This window comes from Lepidochelys kempii, chromosome 4 (assembly GCF_965140265.1).
Source record: "Lepidochelys kempii isolate rLepKem1 chromosome 4, rLepKem1.hap2, whole genome shotgun sequence".
NCBI lineage: Eukaryota > Metazoa > Chordata > Testudines > Cheloniidae > Lepidochelys > Lepidochelys kempii.
The window spans coordinates 72094127-72106320 of NC_133259.1; positions in this window are offsets into that span (position 1 = coordinate 72094127).

The window sequence follows — 12194 nt, forward strand, 5'->3', positions numbered from 1 at the left end:
AGCATTTAGTTCAGTGTGTTCCTTATTTTTACCCAGGTTTTTTTTTATATCCTGCAAAAAGTGAAAAATTGCTGCTTTTCTGTTTTTGCTGTCTTCATGCCATAAGAGTTAACAGGGGAAAACATGACACAACACAACACAACTTTTAAGCAGCATTAACCTGGGAATAAGAAGAACATTTTTAACAGTTTACCCAGGGATATGGGGTAAAAAAAAATGTGCCTAAGTGATTTAGGTTTCTAAGTCCAATTTTTAAGGGGATTTAGGCACTTAGGAGTGAACATTTTATGCAGAATCTTTAAATTGAGACCAGATGACATTCTAAAGTTTATCCTGTAATTCAACCACATTTTTGTTGAATACAGTGCAGGAATTACTGGTTGAAATTCTCTGATCTATGCAGGACATCAGACTAGATAGTGATATAGTCCCTTCTGTTACTAAAATATTTGAATTCTCTTCCTTCTTAATTGCTCAGATTTCATTTTCTTGGTTCTTGTGGCTCTAATCCTACTAGTTGTCCAGGCATCACAGAAACTTCCAGGAAAAACAGAAGAGACCAAATTTGAATTTCTATTGTAATAAATTAATTGGGAAAACAAACCCTTCAAAATGGTTCACGAAGCCCTACCACCACCTTTGAGGCCTTCTTTATACTTCATAACTACACAAACAATGCTAACCTATTTTTCCCTTTTGTGGGGTTATTTAATTTATTATCTACAGGCAATCTATTGAGTAATCTATTCTGGGAGGAGGGGTTATTGATCTCTCAAGTGTCATCCACCTGTGCAAAACTCAGCATTTGGCTGAGAAGAAATGCTGATAATGCTAGACATTAATAAGGAACAGTAATATGAACAATAATTTTCCATGGGTGGTTTCTGAAACAGAACTTTCTATAAATTCACAAATACCAGCTAGTGAAAAGAAGCACCTTTTCTCAAATCCACAAGAGGTAGTGTTCTGAAATCTGAGTCTCCTGTTCACTTCAACAGAGATCCCAAGTGATTCACAAATCTTGTGTTGAAACTTGAGACTCTGCTTCTTTTCTCTAGTTGACACTCTAGTAGCACATTATCCCAAAGAGTCCAAGTATCATTATTAGCCCATCTTTTTGTTCTTAAAGGGACAAAGCTTCTTCAAAAATACATTTTACAATTTAAATGGGTGAATACTTTGGACCAATCCTGGCCACTGTAATATGAGACTTTAAAAAAAAAATCATTTCCACTAAGAGATTTAAAAAAGGAGGTACATTTGGACCTTACAATTGTTTTGCTCTTGAGCTGAAAAGTCATTAGAAAACTCTAGCACCCTCTGCTGGCCAACCAAAAAATTGCCAGTCTCCGAAATATGCTGACTTCATTGGTGATGCTTGTACACAAACAAGTCAGCAGCAAGTAGGGCAGAGCCATGCTGACTTGTGCCCTGTTAGTAAAAATCACAAGAGAACATACAAAAAACGAATGGGGAAAAGTTTCAAGTTTCTAGAAGAGTATTCCAAACTGTAAAGTAATAAATAATATACTTGACACTATATCTTTCAAAGGGGCGTTTTTATATTAGGCCTCTGTTTAAGGAAGCAAACTTTGCATAGTATACTGTTACAACATTTTAAAATGATTTCATATGTGCTAATGAAACCCCCTCATGTAGGTTTAAATTCTGACTCACTGCTGGAAGCTATGTGATATAGAACATTTAGATGAACCCCCTTTTATGTTCTAAAACATATGGCATTCTTAAAATCAGATATTAACCTTGTGCTTCAGTGGTGCATTAGATCACTTTTAGGTAGAAGCCACAACTTTGTTCTCCACATTCAAAATAAGAGTACATAGTGCGTCTAAGGTTCACAAGGTTAAAGAGGTAAATGGTTTCACATATACTATAGGCCCCTTCTAAAAAGAGGACAATAATGATGAGCCAGCCACTTTTTCCAGAGGAGGAAAGTAACTAGTTAGAATACTTAATCTTCTGAGACACATCCCTGGCATTAAGTGGATCCGTCTAACTCAGCTGAAGGCCCAGCCTGAAATCCAACAGCTGGATTCTGTCATCCCTGACTGGGGCAGTCTTGTTAGTGTAGTGTGACCTCTGGAGCACTAACACAGATAATACTGGCACCTCTCTCTACTCTAATCTACTACCAGTCTGAGCAATTCAGCAGGAGATGGGGGCATTAAGGCCATATTATTCCAAACAAAATTCAGCAGTGGTAGCAGAGTATTGTGACAGCATAAGAATGATTTTACCTTCCTTTCCCACCAAAGGTTTTTTAATGATAAATTTAGGGAATGATCTGTAAAAACACTATGGCTATATTATTTTTAAGTTATGCTTAGCAAAAGGCAGTTTGTGTCAGGAATGCTATCAATGACAATGCTAAAGCTCTCAATTTTATTTCCATGTACATTATTGTCATTCCAAAAACACATGGTTAATATGTGCACGCATGCGCTCTCTCTCTCGCTCTTCCCCCTTTCCATATATAATACATAATACTTACACATGCAAAACAAACAATCTTGTGTTCAAGGAACATTAAGGTCACAAAATCAAGCACCCAATAGTTAGCAAATGCCAGAATTAAGGTTGCCTGTTCAACCTTAATTTGGCTCCCTTGTGCAAATGCATTATGATTGTTTTAAATTACAGTGATCTGTTTTTGCCACAGAAGCATTGCCTCATTCAATGCACAGGATGGAAAGTGTTCTCTGAATGGGGAGCTATTCAGTATTTCTTTCTATACTTGTCATTCAGTCTGTGACACCAGGTATTATTTGCTCTCTACCATGAACACAATATAGAATTATTGCTTTTCTATGGTGCTTTCAAAGTAGTATCTTTATTCTTTACAAATGTTAAGGAATAGATCTTCACAACACCCCTGTAAGAGGAGGTGGTGGTGTTATCCTCATTTTACATATGGGGAACTGATGTACAGACATGAAAGCCAAAAATGTCAACTAATATTGGGTGTCCAATTTGAGATTCCTATGGCTTGATTTTTCAACAATACTTAACATTTTATATCACTTTATGTTCAAAACATTGCTCCCTTTGATTTCAGTTGTTGTGAATGCTCAGCACTTCTTCTAATCAGACCTCTCACTTCGGGCACCAAGAAAATAAGGAAAATACAGTTGCCAATTGTGAAAATGTTAGTGTTTTGACTTGCCTAGCACCACATACGAACTCTGTGGCAGAGGCAGGGATAAAATCCAATTCTCCAGAATGACATTCATCTATCTTTACCACAAGTCCATTCTCTGTCTTCCTGCAATCCCCTGCCTCACTCACTACGACTTCCAATTTCTTCAACAAATGAGGAAGAGGTCCTGCAAGAGACAGACAGAACCTGAATCAACCCCATCAGTTTTAATGTTCTTTTAATGTGGGGGCAGGGTAGTGTGTGTAACTTCCCATGCTTTTTAAAAACAAGAAAACTGAAAAAACAAAAATGTAAGCATAGATTCATAGATTCCAAGGCCAGAAGGAACCATTGTGATAATCTAGTCTGACCTCCTGTATAGCACAGGCCCTGGAACTTCCTCAAAATAATTCCTAGAGCAGATCTTCCAGAAAAGAATCCAATCTTGATTTAAAATTTGTCAGTGACAGAGAATCCACCACGACCCTTGATAAATTAATCCAAAGGTTAATTGTTCTTTCTGTTAAAAATTAGAGTTTATTTCCTGTCTGAATGTATCTAGCTTTAACTTCCAGTCACTGGATCACGTTGTCTCATTCTGTGCTAGGGTGAAGAGCCCATTGTTAAATATTTGTAACTGCAATGAAGTCACCCTTTAACCTCTTTGTTAAGCTAAACAGATTGAGCTTCTTGAGTCTATCACTGTTTGGTGTGTTTTCTAATTCTTTAATGATTCTCATGGCTCTTCTTTGAACCTTCTCCAATTTATCAGCATCCTTCCTGAACTGTGGGCACCAGAACTGGACACAGCATTCCACCAGCTGTTGCACCAGTGACAAATACAGAAGTAAAATAACCACTGTACTCTACTCCTACTTGAGATTCCCCTGTTTATGCATCCAAGGATTGCATTAGCCCTTTTGGCCATAGCATTGCACTGGGAGTTCATGTTCAGCTGATTATCCACCATGACTCCAAAATCTTTTTCAGAGTCACTGCTTCCCATGATAGTCTCCCTCTCCTGTAAGTATGTCCCACATTCTTTGTTCCTAGATGTATGAATTTATATTTAGCCATGTTAAAACACACTGTTTGCTTGAGCCCAGTTTATCAAGTGGTCCAAATCACACTGCATCAGTGACCTATCCTCTTCATTATTTACTGCTCCCACAATTTTTGTATCATCTGCAAACTTTATCAGTGATAATTTTATGTTTTCTTCCAGGTCACTGATAAAAAATGTTAAATAGTATAAGGCCAAGAACCAATCCTTGCGGGACTCCATTAAAAATGCACCTATCAATGATAATCCCCTGTTTACATTTACATTTTGAGACCTATCAGTTAGCCAGCCTTTAATCCTTTTAATGCATGCCATGTTTATTTTATATCATTCTAGTTTTTTACTCAAAGTGCCATGCGGTACCCAGTCAAATGGCCTTCAGAAGTCTAAATATATTACATCAACACGATTACCTCTATCAACCAAATCTGTAATCTCGTTAAAAAAGATATCAAGTTAGTTTGATGGGATCTATTTTCCATAAACCCATGTTCATTGGCATTAATTATATTACCTTCCTTTAATTCTTTATTAATCAAGTCTCATATCAGCTGCTCCATTATCTGGCTCTGGACTGATGTCAGACTGACAGGCCTAGAGTTACCTGGGTCTTCCCATTTACCCTTTCTAAATATTGGCACAACATTAGCTTTTTTGTAGTCTTCTGGAAATTCCACAATGTTCCAAGACTTACTCAAAAACAACATTAACGGTCCAGTGACCTTTTCAGCCAGCTCTTTTAAAACTCTTGGATGCAAGTTACCTGGCGCTGCTGATTTTAAAATGTCTAAATTTAATAGCTGCTGTTAAACATCCTCCTGAGATACTACTAGAATGGAAAAAATGTTATCATATTATATGACTACATCAGTTATACTCAATTAGATCTACCCGCAGGCTGATTTCAGAAATTTAGGATAAAAGGCAGGCTATTTGTGCAGAAGGCTGACAAAATAATAATTTAAAAAGTCACCTGCCAATAAATAAAAGACCTTGATGGCAACATAAGTATTCGTGTTTCTATCTTTTAACAAAGTTTGGAAATCAGCATATCACCTGCATAGGCACTGACTCCAGGAGCTGGGGTACCCATGGGAAAAAAAATAGTGGGTGCTCAGCATCCATGGGCAGCCAGCTCCTCCCCCTCTTCTCCAGCGCCTCCTGCTCGCTGTTCAGCAGCATGCAGGAGGCGCTGGCGGGAGGGGGAGGAGTGGAGGCAGGAAGAGGCAGGGGAGTGGGTGGAACGGGGTGGGAAGAGGCAGGGCAGGGGCAGAGTGGGGGCGGGAAGAGGCGGGTGGGAGTGGAGGCTTGGAGAAAGTGCTGGAGTGGAGCAGGGTCTGGGGCGGAAGAGGGAGGTACCCTCCGGGAACTCTCAAAGTTGGTGCCTCTGATGACCTGTGTTTGTGGCATTCTCTAATGGGAGAGGTGACATTAATGATCTCTGCCAAGCTTTGTGAAGAGTGGTGTGTAGGGGGTCAGGGCCAGATGAATGCACTGGTGAAGATGCTTATCTGTCAGGTGATTGCAGTGTTTGTTTTTTATACTGTTCATGGTAGAAAACCCAGATTCACAGAGGTATGTTGATCTGAACATAAATTAAATGGCTAGATTCTGGCTATTCTGAAACTGGTCAGCATATTGAGCCCAGAAATCACCAAGTCCCACTTCTCCGAATTTTGCCTTCAAGACATCTGAGATCTTGAGCCTTACAATTTCTAATTGAAAGGTACCTTTATCAATTGAATCTATAACAGTCTTTGCTTCAGAAGGGCAAGGTCCATTGGCAGAGACAACAAACAGATCACGGACAAATAAAGGCAAATCCTTTGGAATTTTAAAATTTTCAAATGTCTTTTTAAAACTTTTGATCTGATTGTTTAAGAATTTTTGAATCATTGTCACTGAAGTTTCAATTGTAGCAACAACACACAATATGGGGAAGTGCAACATCTTTCCTGTTAAGTCTGTCTGAAAGATTTGAAGATTTCTCTGAAAGGCACACACTTGTCCAAACAGATCCCTACACTGCTTACACGGCCTTGGAGCTGCAAGTTGAGGGAATTCAAGTGACCAGTAATATTACAGAGCAAAGCTACCTGTGACATAGCAGGAACATCATTCATAAACTCCAGGAACTCGCAAGCCTTGTTGGTTTTGAGGGCTGAAATAAATTCATTATTTCTTTTTGAAGTGCACAAAACCTCTCTAACACGCACCCTGTACTTAACCAATGAACATCGTTGTGCTGCACCAGGTCACTGTATTCTGTTGAAACATATTGTAAAACAGCTTTAAAAAGACAATGTTGCAAGCTAGAAGTTGAGCGTCTGTAGTTCTCATCACAATACCCATTGGTTTTTTTTAAGTCCCCAGACAACTTACCACACAGGACAGTCTGGTGACTGATGCAGAGAAGTATATTTAAGAAGCTTGTATCACTGCTAAATATGAAGCAATGCTTTTCTCTTTCCTTGTCATGGAGGAACCTCCATCTATAACAAACAAATTGACTTTCTTTCCAACAAACAAATTGCAGAGCTAAACCATTTTTTTTTTACCTGTTCAAAAATATTCTCTCCTATGGTTAGGTTAATGGTATTAAACACACAAATTCTTCCTTGAAAATTTCACCACCATAAAATCTAACAAAGACCAATAGCTGGGCAGCATCACTTAAATCACTTGATTCATCCACTGCAAGAGACATGTATTTGACATTTTTTAAGTTGGAAAGCAGTGCTGATGAAATCCTCATAAATTACCTCCAATCTTTGCATTGCCTTGGAATCCAAACAGGGAAACTTGCTTCACATGGTTAACAATGTCATCTTTGTTTTTATCTCCGGCAAAAAGCTCCTCCAGCATTTCCATTGTGCACTCCTTCACAACAGTGGCATCCAGAAACACTTTTTCTTCTTAGTTAGTACCAACATTATCCAAGAAAAATCAGCTGTTGTTTTTTCCTGTAGCCTCTGATGTTGTGAGAACAACATTTGAAGTGTGGTACGAAGACTTCAAATTTTCAGTTCTGTCAGGTCTTGCAACACTGCTAGGAGCATAGGCCACGTAGAAGCTACTGTGCTTTGATTCAAAGTGGCGCCTCATGTTGACGACCTTACAGGCAGATACAATGGTTTGGCATATTAATCACAAAGGTTTTGCGTTTAAATGAGGTGGCATAATAAAAAGAAAATCTACTGTCCAGTTTGGGTTAAAAGCTCAGTGTTCGCTGTCGACTTTGCTACATTTACTCCCACTTGCATTCATTTGTAGATCCATTTCTATCAATAAGAAAAAAATGGTTGGCATCCTAGCTCAAATGTAGCTGATGCTATTGTAAGAACTTAAGATCCAGTAAGCAGTGTTTAATTTTGTGCCAGGGCTTGCTGGGGCTGAGCCTTGGCACCTCTTTCATTACAATTTCAATTACATTCAATTACACCAATTTCATTACAAGCCCACATTTGGCCCACAGGCTGCCTACTGAGGATCACTGGACTACATCATCTGTTTTTTTCCCCAAATACAGAACAGAAATATTTGTTGAACACTCTGCCTTTTCTTTATTATTGATAATTCTACCATTTCCATCTAGTAATATATCAACACCATTGTTAGGATTCTTTTTGTTCCTAATATACTTTAAAAACTCCTTATTGTCCTTAACTCTGCTGGCCATAGATTTCTCCTTGTGTCCCTTTGCTTTCCCTATTAGCTTTCTAAAATTCCTAACTTCTGATTTATATTTATTACTATCAACTTTTTCCCTTTCTTCTGTTTGTTATGTATTATATTTTTACATTTCATAGGTGCCTTCTCTCCCCTCTAAAATAGGGCAATTACTTAACCAATATGGCTTTCTTCTTTGATCGTAGGATTGTGGCTTTTTGGGCACTTGGCAAAGTTTTCTTAAACAATTCCCAATTATCATTCACATTTTTTGATTAAATTCTTCCTTCCAGTTGATTTGGCATATTTTGTTTTCATCTTTGTGAAATAGGCCTTTGTAAAGCACCAACTAAGATATATTTATCACTGGTATGGACTTTATTCTGTTTGCATATTATAAATGTAAACAAGTCATGATCACTTGTACCTAAGTTACGATTAATTTTTAGATCTGTGATCACTTCTTTATCTGTCAAGATGAAGTCTACTATAGAATCACAGAAAATTAGGACTGGAAAAGACCTTGAGAGGTCTCCAAATCCAGTCCACTGTGCTGAGGCACAAGCAAGTAAACCTGGACCATCCCTGACAGGTATTTGTTAAACTTGTTCCTAAAACCTCCAATGATGGTGATTCCACACCCTCCCTTGAAGGCCTACTTTAGAGCTTAACTATTCTTGTAGTTGGACAGGTTTTCCTGATATCTAACCTAAATATCCCTCACTGCAGATTAAGCCCATTACTTCATGTCCTACCTTCAGTGGACATGGAGAAGAGTATACCACAGTCCTCTTTATAACAGCCCTTAACATATTTGAAGACTATCATCAGGTTCCACCCTCAGTCTTCTTTTCTCAAGACTAAACACTCCGCATATGTTCCTTAAATCTTTCATCACTTCTTTTTTGCTTTTCTTCAGACTCTCACCAGTTTGCACACATCTTTCCATGTGTGGCACCAGTACTCCATTTGAGGGCTCACCAGTGCTAAGTAGAAAGGGACAATTACCTCCTGTGTCTTACATACAGCACTCCTGATAATACAATATTAGCCTTTGTTGTTAAACTGCATCATGTTGTAGACTCATACTCAGTTTGTGATCCACTATAACTCTCAGAGCCTTTTCAGTAGTACCATCACCTGATCAGTTATTCCCCATTTAGTAGTTGTGCATTTGATTTTTCCTTCCTAAGTTAAATACTTTGCACTTGTCTTTATTGAATTTCATTTTGTTGATTTCAGAACAATTCTCAATTGTTTGTAGGCTGTTTTGAACTCTAATCCTGTCCTCCAAAGTGTTTGTGACCCCTCCCAGTGTTGTCATATATAAATTTTATAACATGCTCTCCACTCCATTATCCAAGTCATTAAGGAAATTATTGAATAGTGCCAGATCCAGAATTAACCCCTGCAGGATCTCACTAAACACGCCCTTCTTGTTGGACAGTGAACCATTAATAACTACTCTTTGAGTATGGTTTTCAACCACTTGTGTATCCATTTTATAGTAATTTCATATAGAATGCATTTCCCTAGTTTGCTTATAAAAATGACATCTGGAACTGTTTCAAAAGCCTTACTAAAATCAAGATATATCACATCTACTGCTTCTCCTCCTACCCACTAGGCCAGTAATCCTCTGTCAAAGAAGGAGATTATTCTGATTTGGCATGATTTGTTCTTGATAAATCCATGCTGTCTATTGTTTATATTCTTCTTATCCTCTATGTGCTTATAAATTGATTATTTAATAATTTATTTTAGTATTTTCCATGTATTGAGTATATAGAATTGGATGCAATGCTTTTTGAGTTAAGAAATTATCTATAATATATAGTACTTCCAAGGATGTCGTAGTATTGGCAGCATGAGGCATCCAGCATATGTCATTCAGGCTGAAGTCTCCCATGATCATGCAGCTTTTTCCCCTACACATTATAGATAGGTGTGTAAGGTCATCCTGTTCCCTAGTGTGACTTTGTGGTCTGTAGCAAACACCAACTACTACCCCATCTTGTGCTTTATCTGTTAGGACATTGATCCATAGGTATTCAAGAACATTTCCTTCGGAGTTATCAGTCAGTCAGAAACAGCTAATACTATTGTTGACATAGAATGCCACTTCTCCTCCCCTTTTGCCCACTTGATCTTTAATAAATAGGTTATAACCATTGATTGGAACACTCCAATTATGGAATCAGTAACACCAGAATCAGGTTTCAGTAATACCGACTAGATCAAATTTATGCTCATAAATGAGCAATTCCAGTTCCTCTTGTTTGTTACCCAGGTTCCATATCCCTCACACACACACGGGTCATCAGCGTGGTTGGAACCTTTTGATCCACAACACAGTTCTCTACCACTTATGCTAAGGGAGTAAATGGTAGCAGGAGAAGGCTGCACCTGCCACTAGAGGGGGATGAAGATGCACAATTGGCCAGTGGGTTTCACAGCTATTTGCTAAACAGCAAAGCAATGCTGAAACTCGTGAATAATGAGTTCTAGTCCAGGTTCTGTAGGGGAGGGTTCTCAAGTGGTTATAGACCCTTCTGACCCAGCCCCCTGCTGCTATACCCCATCCCCATTTTATTTCCCCCCTATTCCTGGCTTCTGCCCCTGCGTTCCCCCTCCTAGCTCCTGCTCCTATCCCCAGTTACCTCTGCCCCGTTCCTCACCACCTGCATCCAAGTCAGACTGTTTCCTCCCTCCTTTTTGTGGTAACCCGACACCAGGAGAGGGAGCTTTGAGAGCACAAGCCGGACAGTTGCTCTTCCCTGTGCCTAGTACCACAATGCCCCCTGGAGGCTGGTAGGCACAATTGCAGGGAAAGTTTTGCTCTGCCCCAATGGTGTAGTTTGGCAAAATTACAAGCAACTAAAAGCAGTTTTTATAATGGAAAGTGATGGGCAATCTAAACTATAGATGTAGGTACCTGCACTGTCTTTAATGAGAGAGAGAGAGAGGTACCTACCTAACATATAGACAAACACACACAAATGAATGTTAGGGTTCTAGTATAAATATAGTAAGGGTATGTAAGTTTGTGCTTGAGCTATTTCCAGATGTATCTTTAACCTTCCTTATATTATTCACTGTTAAATAGCTTTTTATAAATCCATTTAGTACATTGATGACAGTTTTTGAAGGGTGGTCAGAAGTTATAAAGCAATTAACCATCATCCTAATTGGCCCTTGTCCTGATTAATATCAGTTTCTTTTTTCTATAAAAGTGATGGAGAAACATGATTTTTTATTGTTTCTAATAAATCAGTTTTTGATTTGAACATGCTGGCATTTATAAGAAACTAACTGTTCACTGGGTAATCTGCAATGTCTGGTATTCTAAAATAAAGACATGCTGTATCCCTGGCTCATTCTTTCCTGTGATGAGTCACTGTTTTCTGGGAAATGTTGATTACTACTCTACTTACGTTAGAATGAAGCAGATTTCAGCTAGTATTTTATGGTTCTAATTGGTGTAATATTCAGGATATTTAAAATATATTACTGTGGGAAAACGTACATCATGGACTTTACCTTGAGAACACAGATACTGTTAAATGTGAATGATGCAATATATTCATATTTCCACAAAGTTAGCTTACACAGTTTTCACACAAAACAAGGAACCCAGCAAGGCTATGGGCAGAATATGGCAAAAAAAATTCATTATAAACTTGGTAATCCATATTGTCAAGAATAATTTGAACTATTCACACAGAGTATAATGTAGAGGTAAAGTTAATTATAACTAACCAAGAAAAGGACCAAATCACCTCCTTCTGAAAGGGATGACTTGATTCTGTACGGTCTGTCAGAGCTGACTTGATTCTGTATGGTCCGTCAGAGCAAGTTTTTTAAGCACGTGCCTAACTTTAAGCATGTGAGTAGTCTCATTGACTTCAATAGGAATATTTTTGTATTTAGGTACTTTGCTGAATCCTGGCCTAAATGGTAGGAGCTGCCCTGCTTGTTCAGGTTGTGAAATGAGTTCTGATGCTTGAGCAAACACTGATAGGACAACCTTATATCTCAAGTATGTCCTGGCTTTTGAGTGCCTGATTTTTATTACTTTAGTATTGCTTTTTTGATATTTTATTTGCACTTAATTTTCATGGTCTTTTTCACAAGGAAAAGAGGGATCAAAATTAACTGGTTTGTGAATTGCTTTCTCTGAAGCAGTTTTGTTTTACCCTTGGAGCTTGAAAGTTCTTGTTTTTATTTTTTCCAGTGCTGTTCACCTTCTACAACATATATGTTCCAGAAAATAAATTGTGTATGGGGGTTCTTTGTACCACCAAG